Source organism: Chamaea fasciata, unplaced genomic scaffold (genome assembly GCF_029207755.1).
Source record: "Chamaea fasciata isolate MVZ Bird 193981 ecotype frontalis unplaced genomic scaffold, bChaFas1.0.hap1 SCAF_17, whole genome shotgun sequence".
NCBI lineage: Eukaryota > Metazoa > Chordata > Aves > Passeriformes > Sylviidae > Chamaea > Chamaea fasciata.
The window spans coordinates 12,099,995-12,123,882 of NW_027094102.1; positions in this window are offsets into that span (position 1 = coordinate 12,099,995).

Consider the following 23,888-nt stretch of genomic DNA (forward strand, 5'->3'; position numbering starts at 1 on the left):
CCTACGGACAGCACGGGCACCCCTAGGGCGCCCCAGGGACGGCCAGGGGACCCTCAGGGAATCCTATGGGACAGGCAGGGCACCCCAGGGACACCCAGGGCACCCCCAGGGACACCTAGGGGACCTCCAGGGCACCCCCAGGGACACGTAGGGGACAGCCAGGTAACCCCAGTGACACCTAGGGGACAGTCAGGGCACTCCCAGGGACACCATGGGCACCCCCAGGGACATTTAGAGGACCTCCAGGGCACCCCCAGGGACACCCAGGCACCCCCAGGGCACCCCAGGGACACCCAGGGCACCCCCAGGGTCACGTAGTGGACAGCGAGGGCACCACCAGGGACAGCCAGGGCACCCCCAGGAACACTTATGGGACAGCCAGGGCCCCCCCAGGGACACCGAGGAGACCTCCAGGGCACCCCTAGGGACACGTACGGGACAGCCAGGGAACCCCAGGGACACCGTGGCCACCCCCAGGGACACCTAGGGGACAGCCAGGGCACTCCCAGAGACACCCTGGGCACCCCTAGTGACACGCAGGGCACCCTAAGGGACACCTAGGGGACAGCCAGGGCACCCTAGGGACAGCCAGGGAACCCCCAGAGACACCGAGGGCACAGCCAGGGCACCCCTAGGGACACCTAGGGGACAGGCAGGGCACCCCAGGGACACCCAGGGCACCTTCAGGGACACCTAGGGGACCTCCAGGGCACCCCCAGGGACACCTCGGGGACAGCCAGGGAACCCCAGGGACACCCTAGGGACAGCCAGCGACACCTAGGGGACAGTCAGGGCACTCCCAGGGACACAGAGGGCACCCCCAGGGACACAGAGGGCACAGCCAGGGCACCCTAGAGACAGCAAGGGCACCCCCAGGGACAACTCGGGGACAGGCAGGGCACCCCCAGGGACACCTAGGGGACAGCCAGGGCACTCCAGGGACAGCCAGGGCACCCCCAGGGACACCAAGGGGCCAGCCAAGGCACCCCCAGGGACGGCCAGGGCACACCCAGGGACACCTAGGGGACACGCAGGGCACCCCCAGGGACAGCCAGGGCACCCCCAGGGCGCCCCAGGGACACCCAGGGCACCCACAGGGACACCAAGGGGACAGCCAGGGTACGCCCAGGGACACCTAGGGGACCTCCAGGGCACACCCAGGGACACCTAAGGGACAGCCAGGGCACGCCCAGGGAAACCTAGGGGACAGCCAGGGTACTCCAAGGGACACCTAGAGCAGAGCCAGGGCACCCTAGGGACAGCCAGGGCACCCACAGGGACACCAGGGCACCCCCAGGGACACCTAGGGGACAGCCAGGGCACCCGACGGACAGCCAGGGCACCCCCAGGGCACCCCAGGGACGGCCAGGGCACCCCCAGGGACACCTAGGGGTCTGCCACGGCACCCCAGGGACACCCAGAGCAACCCCAGGGACAACTAGGGGACAGCCAGGGCACCCCAGGGACACCCAGGGCACCCCTAGGGACACCTAAGGGACAGCCAGGGCACCCCCAGGGACAACTCGGGGACAGGCAGGGCACCCACAGGGACACCTAGGGGACAGCCAGGGCACCCCCAGGGACACCAAGGGGACAGCCAGGGCACTCCTGGGACAGCCAGGGCACCCCCAGGGACACCAAGGGGTCAGCCAAGGCACCCCCCAGACAGCCAGGGCACCCCCAGGGACACCTAGGGGACAGCCAAGGCACCCCCGGGACAGCCAGGGCGTCCCCAGGGACACCGAGGGGACAGCCATGGCACCCCCAGGGACACCTAGGGGACAGCAAGGGCTCCCCCGGGACACCTAGGGGACAGCCATGGCACCCCAGGGACAGCCAGGGCACTCCCAGGAAGACCCAGGGGACAGCCAGGGCACTCCCAGGGACACACTGGACACTCCAAGGAACACCCAAGGCACCCCCAGGGACACCTAGGGGACAGCCAGGGCACCCCAGGGACACACTGGGCACTCCAAGGAACACCCAAGGCACCCCCAGGGACACCTAGGGGACAGCCAGGGCACCCTAGGGACAGCCAGGGCACCCCCAGAGACACCGAGGGCACATCCAGGGCACCCTAGGGACAGCCAGGGCACTCCCAGAGACACCCTGGGCACCCCTAGGGACACGCAGGGCACCCTAAGAGACACCTAGGGGACAGCGAGGGCACCCTAGGGACAGCCAGGGCACCCCCAGAGACACCGAGGGCACAGCCAGGGCACCCCTAGGGACACCTAGGGGACAGGCAGGGCACCCCAGGGACCTCCAGGGCACCCCCAGGGACACCTCGGGGACAGCCAGGGAACCCCAGGGACACCCTAGGGACCCCCAGCGACACCAAGGGGACAGCCAGGGCACTCCAGGGACAACCAGGGCACCCCCAGGGACACCTAGGAGACCTCCAGGGCACCCCCAGAGATACCCTGGGCACCCAGAGGGACACCTAGGTGACAGCCAGGGCACCCCAGGGACACCCAAGCATCCCCAGGGCGCCCCAGGGACACCCAGGGCACCCCCAGGGCCACGTAGGGGACAGCCAGGGCACCCCAAGGGACAGCCAGGGCACTCCCAGGGCACCCGCCGGGATACTCAGGGCACCCCAGGGACACGAAGGGGACAGCCAGGGCACCCCCAGGGACAGCCAGGGCACACCCAGGGACACCTAGGGCACAGCCAGGGCCCCCCCAGGGACAACTCGGGGACCTCCAGGGCAGCCCTAGGGACACGTACGGGACAGACAGGGAAGCCCAGGGACACCCTGGGCACCCCCAGGGACACCTAGGGGACAGCCAGGGCACTTCCAGGGACACCCTGGACACCCCCAGGGACACGCAGGGCACCCCCAGGAACACCTAGGGGACAGCCAGGGCACCCTCAGGGACACCTAGGGGACAGCCAGGGCACCCACAGGGACACCTAGGGGACAGCGAGGGCACCCCCAGGGACAGCCAGGGCACCCCCAGGGATCCCCAGGGACAGCCAGGGGACCCCCAGGGACACCTAGGTGAGAGGCAGGGCACCCCCAGGGACACCCAGGGAACAGGAAGGGCACCCCAGAGACACCTCGGGGACAGCTAGGGCACCCCCAGGGACACCTAGGGGACAGCCAGGGCACCCCTGTGACATCCTGGGGACCCACAGAGACACTTAGGGGACAATCAGGGCACTCCCAGGGACACCCTGGGCACCCCCAGGGACATCTAGAGGACCTCCAGGGCACCCCCAGGGACAGCCAGGGAACCCCCAGGGACACCTAGGGGACAGCCAGGGCACCCCAAGGAGAGCCAGGGCACCCCTAGGGACACCGAAGGGACAGCCAGGGTACCCCAGGGACACCAAGGGGACAGCCAGGGCACCCCCAGGGACACCTAGGGGACAGCCAGGGCACCCCAGGGACAACCAGGGCACTCCCAGGGACACCAAGGAGACAGCCAGGGCACTCCCAGGGACACCAAGGAGACAGCCAGGGCAACCCCAGGGACACCTAGGGGACAGCCAGGGCAATCGCAGCGACACCCTGGGCACTTCCAGGGACACCAAGGGCACCCCCAGGGACACCTAGGGGACAGCCAGGGCACCCCCAGGGATACGTAGGGGACAGCCAGGGCACCCCCACGTTCACATAGGGGACAGCCAGGTCACCCCAGGGACAGCCAGGGCACCCCCAGGTACACCTAGGGGACAGGCAGGGCACCCCAGAGACACCCAGGGCACCCCCAGGGACACCTAGGGGACCTCCAGGGCACCCCCAGGGACACCTCGGGGACAGCCAGGGCACCTTAGGGACAGCCAGGGCTCCCCCAGGGACACCTAGGGGACAGCCAGGGCACCCCCAGGGACACCAAGGGGACAGCCAGGGCACCCCAGGGACAGGCAGGGCGCCCCCAGGGACACCGTGCGGACAGCCATGGCACCCCCAGGGACACCTAGGGGACAGCACGGGAACCCCCAGGAACACCAAGGGGACAGCCAGGGCACCCTCAGGGACACCTAGGGGACAGCCATGGCACTCCCAGGGACACCTAGGGGACAGGAAGGGCACCCTAGGGACACCGAGGGCACAGCCAGGGCACCCCCAGGGACACCAATGGGACAACCAGGGCAACCCAAGGGACAAACAAGGCACTCCCAGGGACACCTAGGGGACCACAAGGGAACCCCCAGGGACACCAAGGGAACAGCCATGGCACCCCCAGGGACACCTAGGGGACATGCAGGGCACCCCAGGGACACCCAGGGCACCCCCAGGGACATCTAGGGGACAGTCAGGGCACTCCCAGGGACACCAAAAATACAGCCAGGGCACCCATAGGGACACCTAGGAGGCAGCAGGGGCACCACAGGGACACCTAGAGGACTGCCAGGGCACCCTAGGGACAGCCAGGACTCCCTCAGGGACACCTAGGGGACAGGCAGGGCACCCCAGGGACACCAAGGGGACAGCCAGGGCACCCTCAGGGACACCTAGGGGACAGCCATGGCACTCCCAGGGACACCTAGGGCACAGCCAGGGCACCCCCAGGGAAACCAAGGGGACAGCCAGGGCACCCCGAGGGACACGTAAGTGACAGCCAGGGCACCCCCAGGGACACGCAGGGCACTGCCAGGGACACCAAGGGGACATCCAGGGCAGCCCCAGGGAAACCTAGGGGACAGGCAGGGTACCCCAGGTTCACCTCCGGGACGGCCAGGGCACCCCAGGGACACCCAGGGCACCACAGGGACACATAGGGGACCTCCAGGGCACCCCCAGGGACACCTAGGGGACAGCCAGGGCACCCCCAGGGACACCTAGGGGATAGCCAGGGTACCCCAAGGGTCACCTAGGGGACAGGCAGGGCACCCCCAGGGAGCGCCAGGGCACCCCCTGGACGCCGCAGGGACACCCAGGGCACCCACTGGGACACCAAGGGGACAGCCAGGGTACCCCCAGGGACACCTAGGGGACAGCCAGGGCACTCCAGGGACACCTAGGGCACAGCCAGGGCACCCTAGGGCAAGTCAGGGCACCCCCAGGGACACCAGGGCACCCCCAGGGACACCTAGGGGACAGCCAGGGCACCCCCAGGGACACCTAGGGGACAGCCAGGGCACCCTAGGGACACCTAGGGGACCTCCAGGGCACCCCCAGGGACACCAAGGGGACAGCCATGGCACCCCCAGGGACACCTAGGGGACAGGCAGGGCACCCCAGGGACACCCAGGGCACCCCCAGGGACACCTAGGGGACAGCCCGGGAACCCCAGTGACACCCTGGGGCCCCCCACCGACACCTAGGGGACAGTCAGGGCACTCCCAGGGACACCCAGGGCACCCCCAGGGACACCAAGGGGACAGCCAGGGCACCCCAAGGGACACCAAAGAGACAGCCAGGGCTCCCCCAGGGACGCCTAGGGGACAGGCAGGGCACCCCAGGGACACCAAGGGGACAGCAAGAGCACCCCAAGGACAGCCAGGGCACCCCCAGGGACACCTAGGGGACAGCCAGGGCACCCCAAGGGACAGCCAGGGCACCCCCAGGGACACCTAGGGTACAGCCAGGGCACCCCCAGGGACACCAAGGGGACAGCCAGGGCACCCCGAGGGACACGTATGTGACAGCCAGGGCACCCCAGAGACACCTAGGGACAGCCAGGGTACCCCAGCGACACCCAGGGCAACCCCTGGGACACCGCGAGGACATCCAGGGCACCCCAGGGACACCCAGGGCACCCCCAGGGACACCTAGGGGACAGCCAGGGCACCTCCAGGGACACCTACGGCACAGCCAGGGCACCATCAGGGACACCCTGGGCACCCCCAGGGACACCAAGGGGACAGCCAGGGCACCCCCAGGGACACCTAGGGGACACCCAGGGCACCCCAGGGACACCCAGGGCACCCCCAGGGACACCTATGGGACAGACAGGGCACCCCAGGGACAGCCAGGGCACCCCCAGGGACACCTAGGGGACAGGCAGGGCACCCCAGGGACAGCCGGGGCACCCCCAGGGACACCTAGGGGACAGCCAGGGCACCCCCAGGGACACCTAGGGGACAGGCAGGGAACCCCAGGGACACCCAGAGCACCCCCAGGGACACCTAGCGGACCTCCAGGGCTCCCCCAGGGACACCTAGGGGACAGCCAGGGAACCCCAGTGACATCCTGGGGACCCCCAGAGACACCTAGGGGACAGTCAGGGCACTCTAAGGGACACCCCGGGCAGTCCCAGGGAGATCTAGAGGACCTCCAGAGCACCCCCAGGGACAGCCAGGGCACCCCCAGGGACACCTAGGGGACAGCCAGGGCACCCAAAGGAGAGCCAGGGCACCCCCAGGGACACCTAAGGGACAGCCAGGGTACCCCAGGGACACCAAGGGGACAGCCAGGGTACTCCCAGGGACACCTTGGGGAGAGCTAGGGCACCCCAGGAACAGCCAGGGCACCCCCAGGGACACCAAGGAGACAGCCAGGGCACCCCCAGGGACACGTAGGGGACAGCCAGGGCACCCTAGGGACAGCCAGGGCTTTCCCAGGGACACCTAGGGGACAGGCAGGGCACCCCCAGGGACACCAAGGGGACAGCCAGAGCACCCCAGGGACCGCCAGGGCACCCCCAGGGACACCTAGGGGACAGCCAGGGTACCCCAAGGGACACCTAGGGGACAGCACGGGCACACCCAGGAACACCTAGGGGACAGAAAGGGCACCCCAAGGAAACCTAAGGGACAGCAAAGGCCCCCCCCCGGGACACCTATGGGACAGCCATGGCACCCCAGGGAAACCCAGGGCTCCTCCCGGGACACCTAGGGGACAGCCAGGGCACCCCCACGGACACCCGGGGCACCCCCACGAACATCTATGGGACAGCCAGGGCACTCCCAGGGAAACCCTGGGCACTCCCTGGGACACCCAGGGCACCCCCAGGGACACCTAGGGGACAGCCAGGGCACCCCAGGGAAAGCCAGGGCACACCCAGGGACACCTACGGGACAGCAAGGGCACCCTAGGGACGCCCAGGGCACCCCCAGGGTCACCTAGGGGACAGGCAGGGCACCCCCAGGGACAGCCAGGGCACCCCCAGGGACACCTAGGGTACAGACAGGGCACCGCCAGGGACATCTAGGTGACCTCCAGGGCACGCCCAGGGACACCTAAGGGACAGCCAGGGCACGCCCAGGGACACCTAGAGGACCGCCAGGGCACCCTAGGGACAGCCCGGGCACCCCAGGGACACCTAGGGGACATCCTGGGCACCATAGGGACAGCCAGGGCACCCCCAGGGAAACAAGGGCACCCCCAGGGACACCTAGGGGACAGCCAGGGCACCCCAGGGACAGCCAGGGCACCCCCAGGGACACCTAGGGGACAGCCAGGGCACCTTAGGGACACCTAGGGGACCTCCAGGGCACCCCAGGGACACCAAGGGGAAAGCCATGGCACCCCCAGGGACACTTAGGGGACAGCCAGCGCACACCAGGGACACCCAGGGCACCCCCAGGGACACCTAGGGGACAGCCAGGGAACCCCAGTGACACCCTGGGGACGCCCACCGACACCTAGTGGACAGTCAGGGCACTCCCAGGGACACCAAGGGGACAGCCAGGGCACCCCCAGGGACACCAAAGACACAGCCAGGGCACCCCCAGGGACACCTAGGGGACAGCCAGGACAATCCTAGGGACACCCTGGGCACCCCCAGGGACACCTAGAGGTCCTCCAGGGCACCCCCAGGGACACCGACGGGAAAGCCAGGGAACCCCCAGGGACACCTAGGGGACAGCCAGGGCGCCCCCAGGGACACCAAGGAGACAGCCAGGGCACCCCAGGGACAGCCAGGGCACCCCCAGGGACACCAAGGGGACAGCCAGGGCACCCCGAGGGACACGTAAGTGACAGCCAGGGCACCCCAGGGACACCTAGGGACAGCCAGGAACCCCCTGGGACAGCCAGCTCACCCCCACGGCCCCCTCCACCTGCAGGAGCTATCAAAACCCTCCTCAGGTTCTTTGTTGCCTCAAATGGGCCGCCCAAACCTCCCAGATACCCCCCAAAGCACCCAAAGCAGCCCCCCGGACTCCCCCCAGACCCCCCACAACCCAAAAACCCCCTCCAAGACAACTCAGGACACCCAGGATCCCCCCAAATCCGTGCCCCCCTCACCCTGAGGTCCCGTTTGAGCCGCTCCACGTTGCGGACTGGCACCAGCTCATCAAGCCCCAAGCACCAACACCTGCGGGACTGGGATGGACTGAGAGCACTGGGAGGGTGACCAGAGAAACCTGGGATGGACGAAGAGTAGACTGGGATGAACTGGGATGAACTGGCAGGCGTGTGGGGGTCCATGGTGGCCACTCGGTGCCTTACTGGTCTATACTGGGATGGGTCGGATGGCCCCAGGAAAGGGGGTGAGGCCACACTGGTCCAGACTGGGAGGGGTGTCACCATAGCGCCGGAGGCGGAGTCGAGGATACGAGCGAGGCAGTGACACCTAGGGGACAGCCAGGGCACCCCCAGGGACACCTAGGGGACAGCCAGGGTACCCCAGGGACACGTAGGAGACAGCCAGGAAACCCCTTGGAACACCTAGGGGATAGGCAGAGCACTCCCAAGGACACATAAGGAACAGCCAGGGTACCCCAGGGACACCAAGGGGACCTCCAGGGCACCCCCAAGGACAACCAGGGGACAGGCAGGGCACGCCCAGGGACACCTAGAGGACAGCCAGGGCATCCCCAGGGACACCTAGGGAACAGCCAGGGCACCCTCAGGGACACCTAGGGGACCTCCAGGGCACCGACAGGGACACTGAGGGCACAGCCAGGGCACCCTAGGGAGAGCCAGGGCACCCCCAGGGACACCTAAGGACAGCCAGGGCACCCCCAGGGACACCTAGGGGACAGCCAGGGCACCCCAGGGCAACTCCAGGGACACCTAGGGGGCAGCCAGGGAACCCCAGTGACACCCTGGGCACCCCCAGGGACACCTAAAGGACCTCCAGGGCACCCCCAGAGACAGCCAGAACACCCCCAGGGAAACCTAGGGGACAGCTAGGGCACCCCAGGAACAGCCAGAGCACCCCCAGGGACACGTAGGGGACAGCCAGGGCACCCCCGGGACAGCCAGGGCACCCCCAGGGACACCAAGGGGACAGCCAGGGCACCTCCAGGGACACGTACGGCACAGCCAGGGCACCATCAGGGACACCCTGGGCACCCCCAGGGACACCAAGGGGACAGCCAGGGCACCCCCAGGGACACCTACGGTTCAGCCAGGGCACCCCAGGGACACCCAGGGCACCCCCAGGGACACCTAGGGGACAGCCAGGGCACCCTAGCGACACCCAGGGCAACCCCTGGGACACCGCGAGGACATCCAGGGCACCCCAGGGACACCCAGGGCACCCCCAGGGACACCTAGGGGACAGCCAGGGCACCTCCAGGGACACCTACGGCACAGCCAGGGCACCATCAGGGACACCCTGGGCACCCCCAGGGACACCAAGGGGACAGCCAGGGCACCCCCAGGGACACCTAGGGGACACCCAGGGCACCCCAGGGACACCCAGGGCACCCCCAGGGACACCTATGGGACAGACAGGGCACCCTAGGGACAGCCAGGGCAGCCCCAGGAACACCTGGGGGACAGCCAGGGCACCCCCAGGGACAGCCAGGGCACCCCTGGGACAGCCAGGGCACCCACAGGGACACCAAGAGACAGCCAAGGCAGCCCCAGGGACAGCAAGGGCGCCCCCAGGGCACCCCAGGGACACCCAGGGCACCATCAGGGACACGAAGGGGACAGCCAGTGCACCACCAGGGACAGCCAGGGCTCCCCCAGGGACACCTAGGGGACAGCCAGGGCACCCTAGGGACAGCGAGGGCACCCCCAGGGACACCAGGGCACCCCCAGGGACACCTAGGGGACAGCCAGGGCACCCCCAGGGACACCAGGGCACCCCCAGGGACACCTAGGGGACAGCCAGGGCACCCCAGGGTGACACAGGACACCCCCAGGGACAGCTAGGAGACAGCCAGGGCACCCAAGGGACACCCATGCCACCCCCAGGGACAGCTAGGGGACACCCAGAGCACCCCCAGGGACACCTAGGGGACAGCCAGGGCATCCCCAGGGACACCCTGGGCACCCCCAGGAAAACCTAGGGGACAGCAAGGGCACTCCCAGGGACACCCTGGACACTCGCAGGGACACCCAGGGCACCCCCAGGGACACCTAGAGGACAGGCAGTGCACCCCCAGGGACACCTAGGGAACAGACAGGGCACCCCCAGGGACAGCCAGGGCACCCCCAAGGCACCCCAGGGACAGCCAGGGCACCCACAGGACACCAAGGGGACAGCCAGGGTACCCCCAGGGACACCTCGGGGATAGCCAGGGCACCCCCAGGGAAACCTAGGGCACAGCCAGGGCACCCTTGGGACAGCCAGGGTACCCCCAAGGACACCAGGGCACCCCCAGGGACACCTAGGGGACAGCCAGGGCACCCAACGGACAGCGAGGGCACCTCCAGGGCACCCCAGGGAACTCCAGGGCACCCCCAGGGACACCTAGGGCACTCCCAGGGACACCCAGGGCACCCCCAGGGACACCTAGGGGACAGCCAGGGCACCCTAGAGAAAGCCAAGGAACCCCCAGGGACACCAAGGGGACAGCCAGGGCACCCCCAGGGACACCTAGGGGACAGCCAGGGCACCCAAGGGACACCCAGGGCACCCCCAGGGACACCTATGGGACACCCAGGGCACCCTGGGGACAGTCAGGGCACCCCCAGAGACACCGAGGGCACATCCAGGGCAACCGAAGGACAGTCAGGGCACCCCCAGGGACACCTAGGGGACAGCCAGGGCACCCCAAGGGACAGCCAGGGCACCCCCAGGGCACCCCAGGGACAGCCAGGGCACCCCTAGGGACTCCAAGAGGACAGCCAGGGCACTCCAGGGACAGCCAGGCACACCCTGGGACAACTAGGGGACAGGCAGGGAACCCCCAGGGACAGCTAGGGGACAGCCAGGGCACCCCCAGGGACACCAAGGGGACAGCGAGGGCACTCCAGGGACAGACGGGGCACCCCCAGGGACACCTAGGGGACAGCCTGGGCACCCCCAGGGACACCTAGGGGACAGCCAGGGCACTCCAGGGACACGCGGGGCACCCCGAGGGACATCTACAGGACCTCCAGGGCACCCCCAGGGACACCTAGGTGACAGCCAGGGAACCCCAGTGACACCCTGGGGACCCCCAGTGACACCTAGGGGACAGCCAGGGCACTCCCAGGGACACCCGGGGCACCACCAGGGACACTTAAAGGATAGCCAGGGCGCCCCCAGGAACACCTAGGGGACAGCCAAGGCACTCCCATGGACAGCCAGGGCGCCCCCAGGGCACCTCAGGGACACCCAGGGCACCCCCAGGGACACGTAGGGGACAGCCAGGGCATTACTGGGACAGCCAGGGCACCCCCAGGGACACCTAGGGCACAGCCAGGGCACTCCAGGGACAGCCAGGGCACCCCCCGGGACACCTAGGGGACAGCCAGGGTATTCCAGGGACACCTAGGGGACAGCCAGGGCACCCCAAGGACAGCCAGGGCACCCCAGGGACAGCCAAAGCACCCCCAGGGACACCAAGGGGAGAGCCAGTGAACTCCAGTGACACCCTGGGCATCCCCAGGGACACCTAGGGAACAGGCAGAGCACCCACAGGGACAGCCAGGGAACCCCCAGGGACGCCTAGGGGACAGCCAGGGCACCCCCAGGGACACCGAGGGCACAGCCAGGGCGCCCTAGGGACAGCCAGGGCACCCCCAGGGACACGAAGGGAAAAGACAGGTAACCCCCAGGGACAAACAAGGCACTCCCAGGGACACCTAGGGAACCTCCAGGGCACCCCCAGGGACACCTAGGGGACACCAAGGGGACCCCAGTGACACCCTGGGCACCCCCAGGGACACCCAGGGGACAGCCAGGGCACCACAGGGACAGCCAGGGCACCCCCAGGGACACGCAGGGGACAGCCAGGGCACCCTAGGGACAGCCAGGGCACCTCCAGGGCACGCAGGGGACAGCCAGGGCACCCCAGGGACAAACTGGGCACCCCCAGGGACGGCCAGGGCACCCACAGGAACACCTAGGGGACCTCCCGGGCACCCCTAGGGACACCTAGGGAACAGCCAGGGCATTCTAGGGACAGCCAGGGCACCCCCAGGGAAACCTAGAGGACAGACAGGGGACCCCAAGGGACACCTAGGGGACAGACAGGGCACCCCCAGGGACACCAAAAGGACAGCCAGGGCACTCCAGGGACAGCCAGGGCACCCCCAGGAACACCTAGGGGACAGCCAAGGCACCCCCAGGGACACCCAGGGCACCCCCAGGGACACGTAGGGGACACCCAGGGCACCACAGGGATAGCCAGGGCACCCCCAGGGACACCTAGGGCACAGCCAGGGCACCCCCAGGGACACCCAGGGGACAGGCAGGGTACCCCCAGGAACACCTAGGGGACAGCCAGGGTACTCCAGGGACAACCAGAGCACCCCCAGGGACACCCTGGGCACCCCCACGGACACCTAGGGGACAGCCAGGGCACCCCAGGGCACCCCCAGGGACACCTAGGGGACCTCCAGGGCAGCCCCAGGGACACCTATGGGACAGCCAGGGAACCCCAGGGACACCCAGGGCACCCCCAGGGACACCTAGGGCATTGCCAGGGCACCCCAGGGACACCCTGGGCACCCCCAGGGACACGTAGGGGACAGCCAGGGAACCCCAGGAACACCCTGGGCACCCCCAGGAACACCTAGGGCACAGCCAGGGCACCCCAGGGACAGCCAGAGCACTCCAGGGACACCAAGGGGACAGCCAGGGCACCCCCAGGGCACCCCCAGGGACACCTACGGGACTGCCAGGGAACCCCAGGGACACCCTGGGCACCCCCAGGAACACCTAGGGCACAGCCAGGGCACCCCAGGGACAGCCAGAGCACTCCAGGGACACCAAGGGGACAGCCAGGGCACCCCCAGGGACACTTAGGGGACCTCCAGGGCACCCCCAGGGACACACTGGGAACCCCCAGGGACACCTAGGGGTCAGCCAGGGCACCCCCAGGGACAGCCAGGGCACCCCCATGGCAGCCCAGGGACACCCAGGACACCCCAGGGACACGTAGGGGACAGCCAGGGCACCCTAGGAACAACCTGGGCAACACCAGGGACGGCCAGATAACCGTCAGGGACACCATAGGGACAGCCAGGGTACCCCAGGGACACCAAGGGGACAGCCAGGGCCCCCCCAGGGACACCTATGGGACAACCAGGGCACCCCAGGGACACCCAGGGCAAACCCAGGGACAACTAGAAGACAGCCAGGGCACCCCAGGGACACCCAGGGCACCCCCAGGGACAGCTAGGGGACACCCAGGGCACCCCCAGGGACACCGAGGGCACAGCCAGGGCACCCCAGGGACAGCCAGGGCACCCCCAGGGACACGTACGGGACAGCCAGGGCACTCCAGCGACAGCCAGGGCACCCCCAGGGACACCTAGGGGACAGCCAGGGCACTCCAGGGACAGCCAGGTCACCCCCAGGGCACTCCAGGGACACCCAGGGCACCCCCAGGGACACCTCGGGGACAGCCAGGGCACCCCCAGGGACACCGAGGGGACAGCACGGGCACCCCCAGGGACACCTAGGGGACAGCCAGGGCACTCCCAGGGACACCTAGGGGACAGCAAGGGCACCCTAGGGACACCGAGGGGACTCCCAGGGCACCCAAGGGACAGCAAGGGCACCCCCAGGGACACCAATGGGATATCCAGGGCAACCCAATGGACAAACAAGGCACTCCCAGGGACACCTAGGTGACCTCGAGAGCACCCGCAGGGACACCTAGGGGACAGCCAGGGCACCCCCAGGGACACCTAGGAAACAGCTAGGGAAACCCAGGGACTCCCAGGGCGCCCCAGGGACATCAAGGGGACAGCCAGGGCCCCCCCAGGGACACCTAGGGGACAGCCATAGCACCCCAGGGACAGCCAGGGCACCCCCAGGGACACGTATGGGACAGCCAGGGCACCCCAGGGACACCCAGGGCACCCCCAGGAACACCTAGGAAACAGCCAGGGCACCCCCAGGGACACCTAGGGGACAGCCAGGGAACTCCAGTGACACCCTGGGCACCCCCAGGGACACATACGGGACAGCAAGGGCACCCCAAGGAGAGCCAGGGCACCGTCAGGGACACCATAGGGACAGCCAGGGTACACTAGGGACACCAAGGGGACAGCCAGGGCACCCCCAGGGACACCTAGGGGACAGCCAGGGCACCCCAGAGACACCCAGGGCAACCCCAGGGACAACTAGGGGACAGCCAGGGCACCCCAGGGACACCCAGGGTACCCCCAAGGACCGCTAGGGGACATCCACGGCACCCCCAGGGACACCTAGGGGACAGCCAGGGAACTCCAGAGACACCCAGGGCAACCCCAGGGACAACTAGGGTCCAGCCAAGGTACCCCAGGGACGCCCAGGCACCCCCAGGGCACCCCAGGGAAACCCAGGGCACCCCCAGGGACACGTAGGGGACAGCCAGGGCACCACAGGGACAGCCAGGGCACCCCCAGGGACACGCAGGGGACAGCCAGGGCACCCTAGGGACAGCCAGGGCACCTCCAGGGCACGCAGGGGACATCCAGGGCACCCCAGGGACAACCTGGGCACCCCCAGGGACGGCCAGGGCACCCTCAGGGACACCTAGGGGACAGCCAGGGCAACCCAGGGACAGACACGGCACCCACAGGAACACCTAGGGGACCTCCAGGGCACCCCTAGGGACACCTAGGGAACAGCCAGGGCACCCCCAGGGACACCTAGGCCACAGCCAGGGCATTCTAGGGACAGCCAGGGCACCCCCAGGAAAACCTAGGGCACAGCCAGGGCACCCCCAGTGACACCCAGGGGACAGGCAGGGTACCCCCAGGGACACCTAGGGGACAACCAGGGTACTCCAGGGACAACCAGAGCACCCCCAGGGACACCCTGGGCACCCCCACGGACACCTAGGGGACAGCCAGGGCACCCCTGGGCACCCCCAGGGACACCTAGGGGACCTCCAGGGCAGCCCCAGGGACACCTATGGGACAGCCAGGGAACCCCAGGGACACCCAGGGCACCCCCAGGGACACCTAGGGCACCGCCAGGGCACCCCAGGGACACCCAGGGCATCCCCAGTGACACCTAGGGCACAACCAGAGCACCCCAGGGACAGCCAGGGCACCCCCCGGGACACCAGGGGGACAGCCAGGGTACTGCCAGGGACACCTAGGGGACAGCCAGGAAACCCCCAGGGACACCAAAGGGACAGCCAGGGCACTCCGAGGGACACCAAAGACAGAGCCAGGACAACCCAGGGACAGTCAGGGCACCCCCAGGAACACCTAGGGGACAGGCAGGGCATCCCCAGGGACACCAAGGGGACAGCCAGAGCACCCCAAGGACAGCCAGGGCAACCCCAGGGACACCTAGGGGACAGGCAGGGTACCCCAGGGACACCTAGGGGACAGCCAGAGCACCCCAAGGACAGCCAGGGTACCCCCAGGGACACCTAGGGGACAGCCAGGGCAACCCAGGGACAGACAGGGCACCCACAGGAACAACTAGGGGACCTCCAGGGCACCCCTAGGGACACCTAGGGGACAGCCAAGGAACCCCCATGGACAGCCAAGGCACCCCCAGGGCACCTCAGGGACACCCAGGGCACCCCCAGGGACACGTAGGGGACAGCCAGGGCACCACAGGGACAACCAGAGAACCCCCAGGGACACCCTGGGCACCCCCACGGACACCTAGGGGACAGCCAGGGCACCCCAGGGACACCTATGGGACAGCCAGGGAACCCCAGGGACACCAAGGGGACCCCCAGGGACATCTAGGGCACCGCCAGGGCACCCCCAGGGACACCAAGGGCACCCACAGGGACACCAAAGGGACCTCCAGGGCACCCCCAAGGACACCTAGGGGACCGGCAGGGCACCCCCAGGGACACCTACGGGACACCCAGGGCACCCCCAGGGACACCCTGGGCACCCCCAGGGACACGTAGGTGACAGCCAGGGAACCCCAGGAACACCCTGGGCACCCCCAGGGACACCTAGGGGACAGCCAGGGATCCCCAGGGCACCCCCAGGGACACCTACGGGACTGCCAGGGAACCCCAGGGACACCCTGGGCACCCCCAGGAACACCTAGGGCACAGCCAGGGCACCCCAGGGACAGCCAGAGCACTCCAGTGACACCAAGGGGACAGCCAGGGTACCCCCAGGGACACCTAGGGGACAGCCAGAGCACCCCAAGGACAGCCAGGGCACCCCAGAGACAGCCAGGGCACCCCCAGGGACACTTAGGGGACCTCCAGGGCACCCCCAGGGACACACTGGGAACCCCCAGGGACACCTAGGGCACAGCCAGGGCACCCCCAGGGACACCTAGGGGACAGCAAGGGCACCCTAGGGACACCGAGGGGACTCCCAGGGCACCCAAGGGACAGCACGGGCACCCCCAGGGACACCTAGGGAACAGCCAGGGCACCCCCAGGGACACCTAGGAAACAGCTAGGGAAACCCATGGACACCCAGGGCGCCCCAGGGACACCAAGGGGACAGCCAGGGCACCCCCAGGGACACCTATGGGACAGCCAGGGCACCCCAGGGACACCCAGGGCAAACCCAGGGACAATTAGAAGACAGCCAGGGCACCCCAGGGACACCCAGGGCACCCCCAGGGACACCTAGGGGACAGCCAGGGCCCCCCCAAGGACACCTAGGGGATAGCCAGGGCACTCCCAGGGACACCCTGGGCACCCCCAGGGACACCCAGGGCACCCCCAGGGACACGTAGGGGACAGCCAGGGAACCCCAGGAACACCCTGGGCACCCCCAGGGACACCTAGGGGACAGCCAGGGCACCCCAGGGAAAGCCAGAGCACTCCAGGGACACCAAGGGGACCTCCAGGGCACCCCCAGGAACACCTAGGGGACAGCCAGAGCACCCCAAGGACAGCCAGGGCACACCAGGGACAGCCAGGGCACCCCCAGGGACACTTAGCTGACCTCCAGGGCACCCCCAGGGACAGCCAGGGCACCCCCAGGGCAGCCCAGGGACACCCAGGGCACCCCAGGGACACGTAGGGGACAGCCAGGGCACCCTAGGGACAACCTGGGCAATCCCAGGGACAGCCAGGGCACCCCCAGGGACACCTATGGGACAGCCAGGGCACCCCCAGGGACACCCAGGGCAAACCCAGGGACAACTAGAAGACAGCCAGGGCACCCCAGGGACACCCAGGGCACCCCCAGGGACAGCTAGGGGACACCCAGGGCACTCCAGGGACACCTAGGGGACAGCCAGGGCACCCCAGGGACAGCCAGGGCGCCCACAGGGACACCGAGGGCACAGCCAGGGCACCCCAGGGACAGCCAGGGCACCCCCAGGGACACGTACGGGACAGCCAGGGCACCCCCAGGGACACCAAGGGGACAGCCAGGGCACCCCCAGGGACACCTATGGGACAGCCAGGGCACCCCAGGGACACCCAGGGCAAACCCAGGGACAACTAGTAGACAGCCAGGGCACCCCAGGGACACCCAGGGCACCCCCAGGGACACCTAGGGGACAGCCAGGGCACCCCCAGGGACACCTAGGGGACAGCCAGGGCACCCCAGGGACAGCCAGGGCGCCCACAGGGACACCGAGGGCACAGCCAGGGCACCCCAGGGACAGCCAGGGCACCCCCAGGGACACGTACGGGACAGCCAGGGCACTCCAGCGACAGCCAGGGCACTCCCAGGGACACCTAGGGCACAGCCAGGGCACCCCCAGGGACACCTAGGGGACAGCCAGGGCACTCCAGGGACAGCCAGGTCACCCCCAGGGCACTCCAGGGACACCCAGGGCACCCCCAGGGACACCTAGGGGACAGCAAGGGCACCCCCAGGGGAACCTAGGGGACAGCACGGGCACCCCCAGGGACACCTAGGGGACAGCCAGGGCACTCCCAGGGACACCTAGGGGACAGCAAGGGCACCCTAGGGACACCGAGGGCACTCCCAGGGCACCCTAGGGACAGCAAGGGCACCCCCAGGGACACCAATGGGATATCCAGGGAAACCCAATGGACAAACAAGGCACTCCCAGGGACACCTAGGTGACCTCGAGAGCACCCGCAGGGACACCTAGGGAACAGCCAGGGCACCCCCAGGGACACCTAGGAAACAGCTAGGGAAACCCAGGGACACCCAGGGCGCCCCAGGGACACCTAGGGCACACCCAGGGCGCCCCAGGGACATCAAGGGGACAGCCAGGGCCCCCCCAGGGACACCTAGGGGACAGCCATGGCACCCCAGGGACAGCCAGGGCACCCCCAGGGACACGTAGGGGACAGCCATGGCACCCCAGGGACACCCAGGGCACCCCCAGGGACACGTAGGGGACAGCCAGGGCACCCCAGGGACAGCCAGGGCCCCCCCAGGGACACCTAGGGGTCAGCCAGGGCACCCGAGGGACACCCAGGGCACACCCAGGGACACCAAGGGGACAGGCAGGGCACCCCCAGGGACACCTAGGGGACAGCCAGGGCACTCCAGGGACACCAAGGGGACAGCCAGAGCACCCCAAGGCCAGCCAGGGCACCCCCAGGGACACCTAGGGGACAGGCAGGGCACCCCCAGGGACACCTAGGGGACAGCCAGGGCACCCCAGGGACACCAAGGGGACTCCCAGGAACACCTAGGGGACAGCCACGGCACCCCAGGGACACCCAGGGCACCCCCAGGGACACCAAGGGGACAGCCAGGGCACCCCCAGGGACACCTAGGGGACAGCCAGGGCACCCCAGGGACACCCAGGGCACCCCCAGGGACACCAAGGGGACAGCCAGGGCACCCCCAGGGACACCTAGGGGACAGGCAGGGCACTCCACGGACAGCCAGGGCACCCCCAGGGACACCTAGGACACCGCCAGGGCACCCCCGGGACAGCCAGGGCACCCCCACGGAAACCTAGGGGACAAGCAGGGCACCCCCAGGGACACCTAGGGAACAGCCAGGGCACTCCAGGGACAGCCAGGGCACCCCCCGGGACACCTAGGGGACAGCCAGGGTATCCCAGGGACACCTAGGGGACAGCCAGAGCACCCCAAGGACAGCCAGGGCACCCCAGGGACAGCCAGGGCACCCCCAGGGACACCTAGGGCACAGCAAGGGCACCCCCAGGGACACCTAGGGGACAGTCAGGGCACGCCCAGGGACACCTAAGGGACAGCCAGGGCACGTCCAGGGACACGTACGGGACAGCCAGGGCTCCCACAGGAAAATTTAGGGGACAGTCCCGGTACGTCCAGGGACAGCTAGGAGACAGCCAGGGCATTCCCGGGAACACCTAGGGACAGCCAGGGCACTCCCAGGGACACCTAAGTGACAGCCAGGGCATCCCCAGGGACGCCTAGGGGACAGCCAGGGAACTCCAGTGACACCCTGGGCATCCCCAGGGACACATACGGGACAGCAAGGGCACCCCAAGGAGAGCCAGGGCACCGTCAGGGACACCATAGGGACAGCCAGGGTACACTAGGGACACCAAGGGGACAGCCAGGGCACCCCCAGGGACACCTAGGGGACAGCCAGGGCACCCCAGAGACACCCAGGGCAACCCCAGGGACAACTAGGGGACAGCCAGGGCACCCCAGGGACACCCAGGGTACCCCCAAGGACCGCTAGGGGACACCCAGGGCACCCCCAGGGACACCTAGGGGACAGCCAGGGCCCCCCAAGGGACAGCCAGGGCACCCCCAGGGCACCCCAGGGACACCCAGGGCACCCAAGGGACACCTAGGGGACAGCCAGGGCCCCCCCAGGGACAGCCAGGGCACCCCCAGGGACACCTAGGGGACAGCCAGGGCACCCCCAGGGACACCTAGGGGACAGCCAAGGCACCCCCAGGGACAGCCGGGGCACCCCCAGGGCACCCCAGGGACACCCAGGGCACCCCCAGGGCCACGTAGGGGACAGCCAGGGCACCCCCAGGGACAGCCAGGGCACCCCCAGGGACACCTAGGGGACAGCCAGGGCCCCCCCAGGGACACCTAGGGGACCTCCAGGGCACCCCTAGGGACACGTACGGGACAGCCAGGGCACCCCAGGGACACCCTGGGCACCCCCAAGGACACCTAGGGGATAGCCAGGGCACTCCCAGGGACACCCTGGGCACCCCCAGGGACACCCAGGGCACCCCCAGGGACACCAAGGGGACAGCCAGGGAACCCCAGGAACACCCTGGGCACCCCCAGGGACACCTAGGGGACAGCCAGGGCACCCCAGGGAAAGCCAGAGCACTCCAGGGACACCAAGGGGACCTCCAGGGCACCCCCAGGAACACCTAGGGGACAGCCAGAGCACCCCAAGGACAGCCAGGGCACCCCAGGGACAGCCAGGGCACCCCCAGGGACACTTAGGGGACCTCCAGGGCACCCCCAGGGACAGCCAGGGCACCCCCAGGGCAGCCCAGGGACACCCAGGGCACCCCAGGGACACGTAGGGGACAGCCAGGGCACCCTAGGGACAACCTGGGCAATCCCAGGGACGGCCAGGGCACCCTCAGGGACACCATAGGGACAGCCAGGGTACCCCAGGGACACCAAGGGGACAGCCAGGGCACCCCCAGGGACACCTATGGGACAGCCAGGGCACCCCCAGGGACACCCAGGGCAAACCCAGGGACAACTAGAAGACAGCCAGGGCACCCCAGGGACACCCAGGGCACCCCCAGGGACAGCTAGGGGACACCCAGGGCACTCCAGGGACACCTAGGGGACAGCCAGGGCACCCCAGGGACAGCCAGGGCGCCCACAGGGACACCGAGGGCACAGCCAGGGCACCCCAGGGACAGCCAGGGCACCCCCAGGGACACGTACGGGACAGCCAGGGCACTCCAGCGACAGCCAGGGCACCCCCAGGGACACCTAGGGCACAGCCAGGGCACCCCAGGGACAGCCAGGGCACCCCCAGGGACACCTAGGGGACAGCCAGGGCACCCCCAGGGACACCAAGGGGACAGCCAGGGCACCCCCAGGGACACCTATGGGACAGCCAGGTCACCCCAGGGACACCCAGGGCAAACCCAGGGACAACTAGAAGACAGCCAGGGCACCCCAGGGACAGCCAGGGCGCCCACAGGGACACCGAGGGCACAGCCAGGGCACCCCAGGGACAGCCAGGGCACCCCCAGGGACACCTAGGGGACAGCCAGGGCACTCCAGCGACAGCCAGGGCACCCCCAGGGACACCTAGGGCATAGCCAGGGCACCCCCAGGGACACCTAGGGGACAGCCAGGGCACTCCAGGGACAGCCAGGTCACCCCCAGGGCACTCCAGGGACACCCAGGGCACCCCCAGGGACACCTAGGGGACAGCCAGGGCACTCCCAGGGACACCTAGGGGACAGCAAGGGCACCCTAGGGACACCGAGGGCACTCCCAGGGCACCCTAGGGACAGCAAGGGCACCCCCAGGGACACCAATGGGATATCCAGGGCAACCCAATGGACAAACAAGGCACTCCCAGGGACACCTAGGTGACCTCGAGAGCACCCGCAGGGACACCTAGGGAACAGTCAGGGCACCCCCAGGGACACCTAGGAAACAGCTAGGGAAACCCAGGGACACCCAGGGCGCCCCAGGGACACCTAGGGCACACCCAGGGCGCCCCAGGGACATCAAGGGGACAGCCAGGGCCCCCCCAGGGACACCTAGGGGACAGCCAGGGCACCCCAGAGACACCCAGGGCAACCCCAGGGACAACTAGGGGACAGCCAGGGCACCCCAGGGACACCCAGGGTACCCCCAAGGACCGCTAGGGGACACCCAGGGCACCCCCAGGGACACCTAGGGGACAGCCAGGGCCCCCCAAGGGACAGCCAGGGCACCCCCAGGGCACCCCAGGGACACCCAGGGCACCCAAGGGACACCTAGGGGACAGCCAGGGCCCCCCCAGGGACAGCCAGGGCACCCCCAGGGACACCTAGGGGACAGCCAGGGCACCCCCAGGGACACCTAGGGGACAGCCAAGGCACCCCCAGGGACAGCCGGGGCACCCCCAGGGCACCCCAGGGACACCCAGGGCACCCCCAGGGCCACGTAGGGGACAGCCAGGGCACCCCCAGGGACAGCCAGGGCACCCCCAGGGACACCTAGGGGACAGCCAGGGCCCCCCCAGGGACACCTAGGGGACCTCCAGGGCACCCCTAGGGACACGTACGGGACAGCCAGGGCACCCCAGGGACACCCTGGGCACCCCCAAGGACACCTAGGGGATAGCCAGGGCACTCCCAGGGACACCCTGGGCACCCCCAGGGACACCCAGGGCACCCCCAGGGACACGTAGGGGACAGCCAGGGAACCCCAGGAACACCCTGGGCACCCCCAGGGACGCCTAGGGGACAGCCAGGGCACCCCAGGGAAAGCCAGAGCACTCCAGGGACACCAAGGGGACCTCCAGGGCACCCCCAGGAACACCTAGGGGACAGCCAGAGCACCCCAAGGACAGCCAGGGCACCCCAGGGACAGCCAGGGCACCCCCAGGGACACTTAGGGGACCTCCAGGGCACCCCCAGGGACAGCCAGGGCACCCCCAGGGCAGCCCAGGGACACCCAGGGCACCCCAGGGACACGTAGGGGACAGCCAGGGCACCCTAGGGACAACCTGGGCAATCCCAGGGACGGCCAGGGCACCCTCAGGGACACCATAGGGACAGCCAGGGTACCCCATGGACACCAAGGGGACAGCCAGGGCACCCCCAGGGACACCTATGGGACAGCCAGGGCACCCCCAGGGACACCCAGGGCAAACCCAGGGACAACTAGAAGACAGCCAGGGCACCCCAGGGACACCCAGGGCACCCCCAGGGACAGCTAGGGGACACCCAGGGCACTCCAGGGACACCTAGGGGACAGCCAGGGCACCCCAGGGACAGCCAGGGCGCCCACAGGGACACCGAGGGCACAGCCAGGGCACCCCAGGGACAGCCAGGGCACCCCCAGGGACACGTACGGGACAGCCAGGGCACTCCAGCGACAGCCAGGGCACCCCCAGGGACACCTAGGGCACAGCCAGGGCACCCCAGGGACAGCCAGGGCACCCCCAGGGACACCTAGGGGACAGCCAGGGCACCCCCAGGGACACCAAGGGGACAGCCAGGGCACCCCCAGGGACACCTATGGGACAGCCAGGTCACCCCAGGGACACCCAGGGCAAACCCAGGGACAACTAGAAGACAGCCAGGGCACCCCAGGGACAGCCAGGGCGCCCACAGGGACACCGAGGGCACAGCCAGGGCACCCCAGGGACAGCCAGGGCACCCCCAGGGACACCTAGGGGACAGCCAGGGCACTCCAGCGACAGCCAGGGCACCCCCAGGGACACCTAGGGCATAGCCAGGGCACCCCCAGGGACACCTAGGGGACAGCCAGGGCACTCCAGGGACAGCCAGGTCACCCCCAGGGCACTCCAGGGACACCCAGGGCACCCCCAGGGACACCTAGGGGACAGCCAGGGCACTCCCAGGGACACCTAGGGGACAGCAAGGGCACCCTAGGGACACCGAGGGCACTCCCAGGGCACCCTAGGGACAGCAAGGGCACCCCCAGGGACACCAATGGGATATCCAGGGCAACCCAATGGACAAACAAGGCACTCCCAGGGACACCTAGGTGACCTCGAGAGCACCCGCAGGGACACCTAGGGAACAGCCAGGGCACCCCCAGGGACACCTAGGAAACAGCTAGGGAAACCCAGGGACACCCAGGGCGCCCCAGGGACACCTAGGGCACACCCAGGGCGCCCC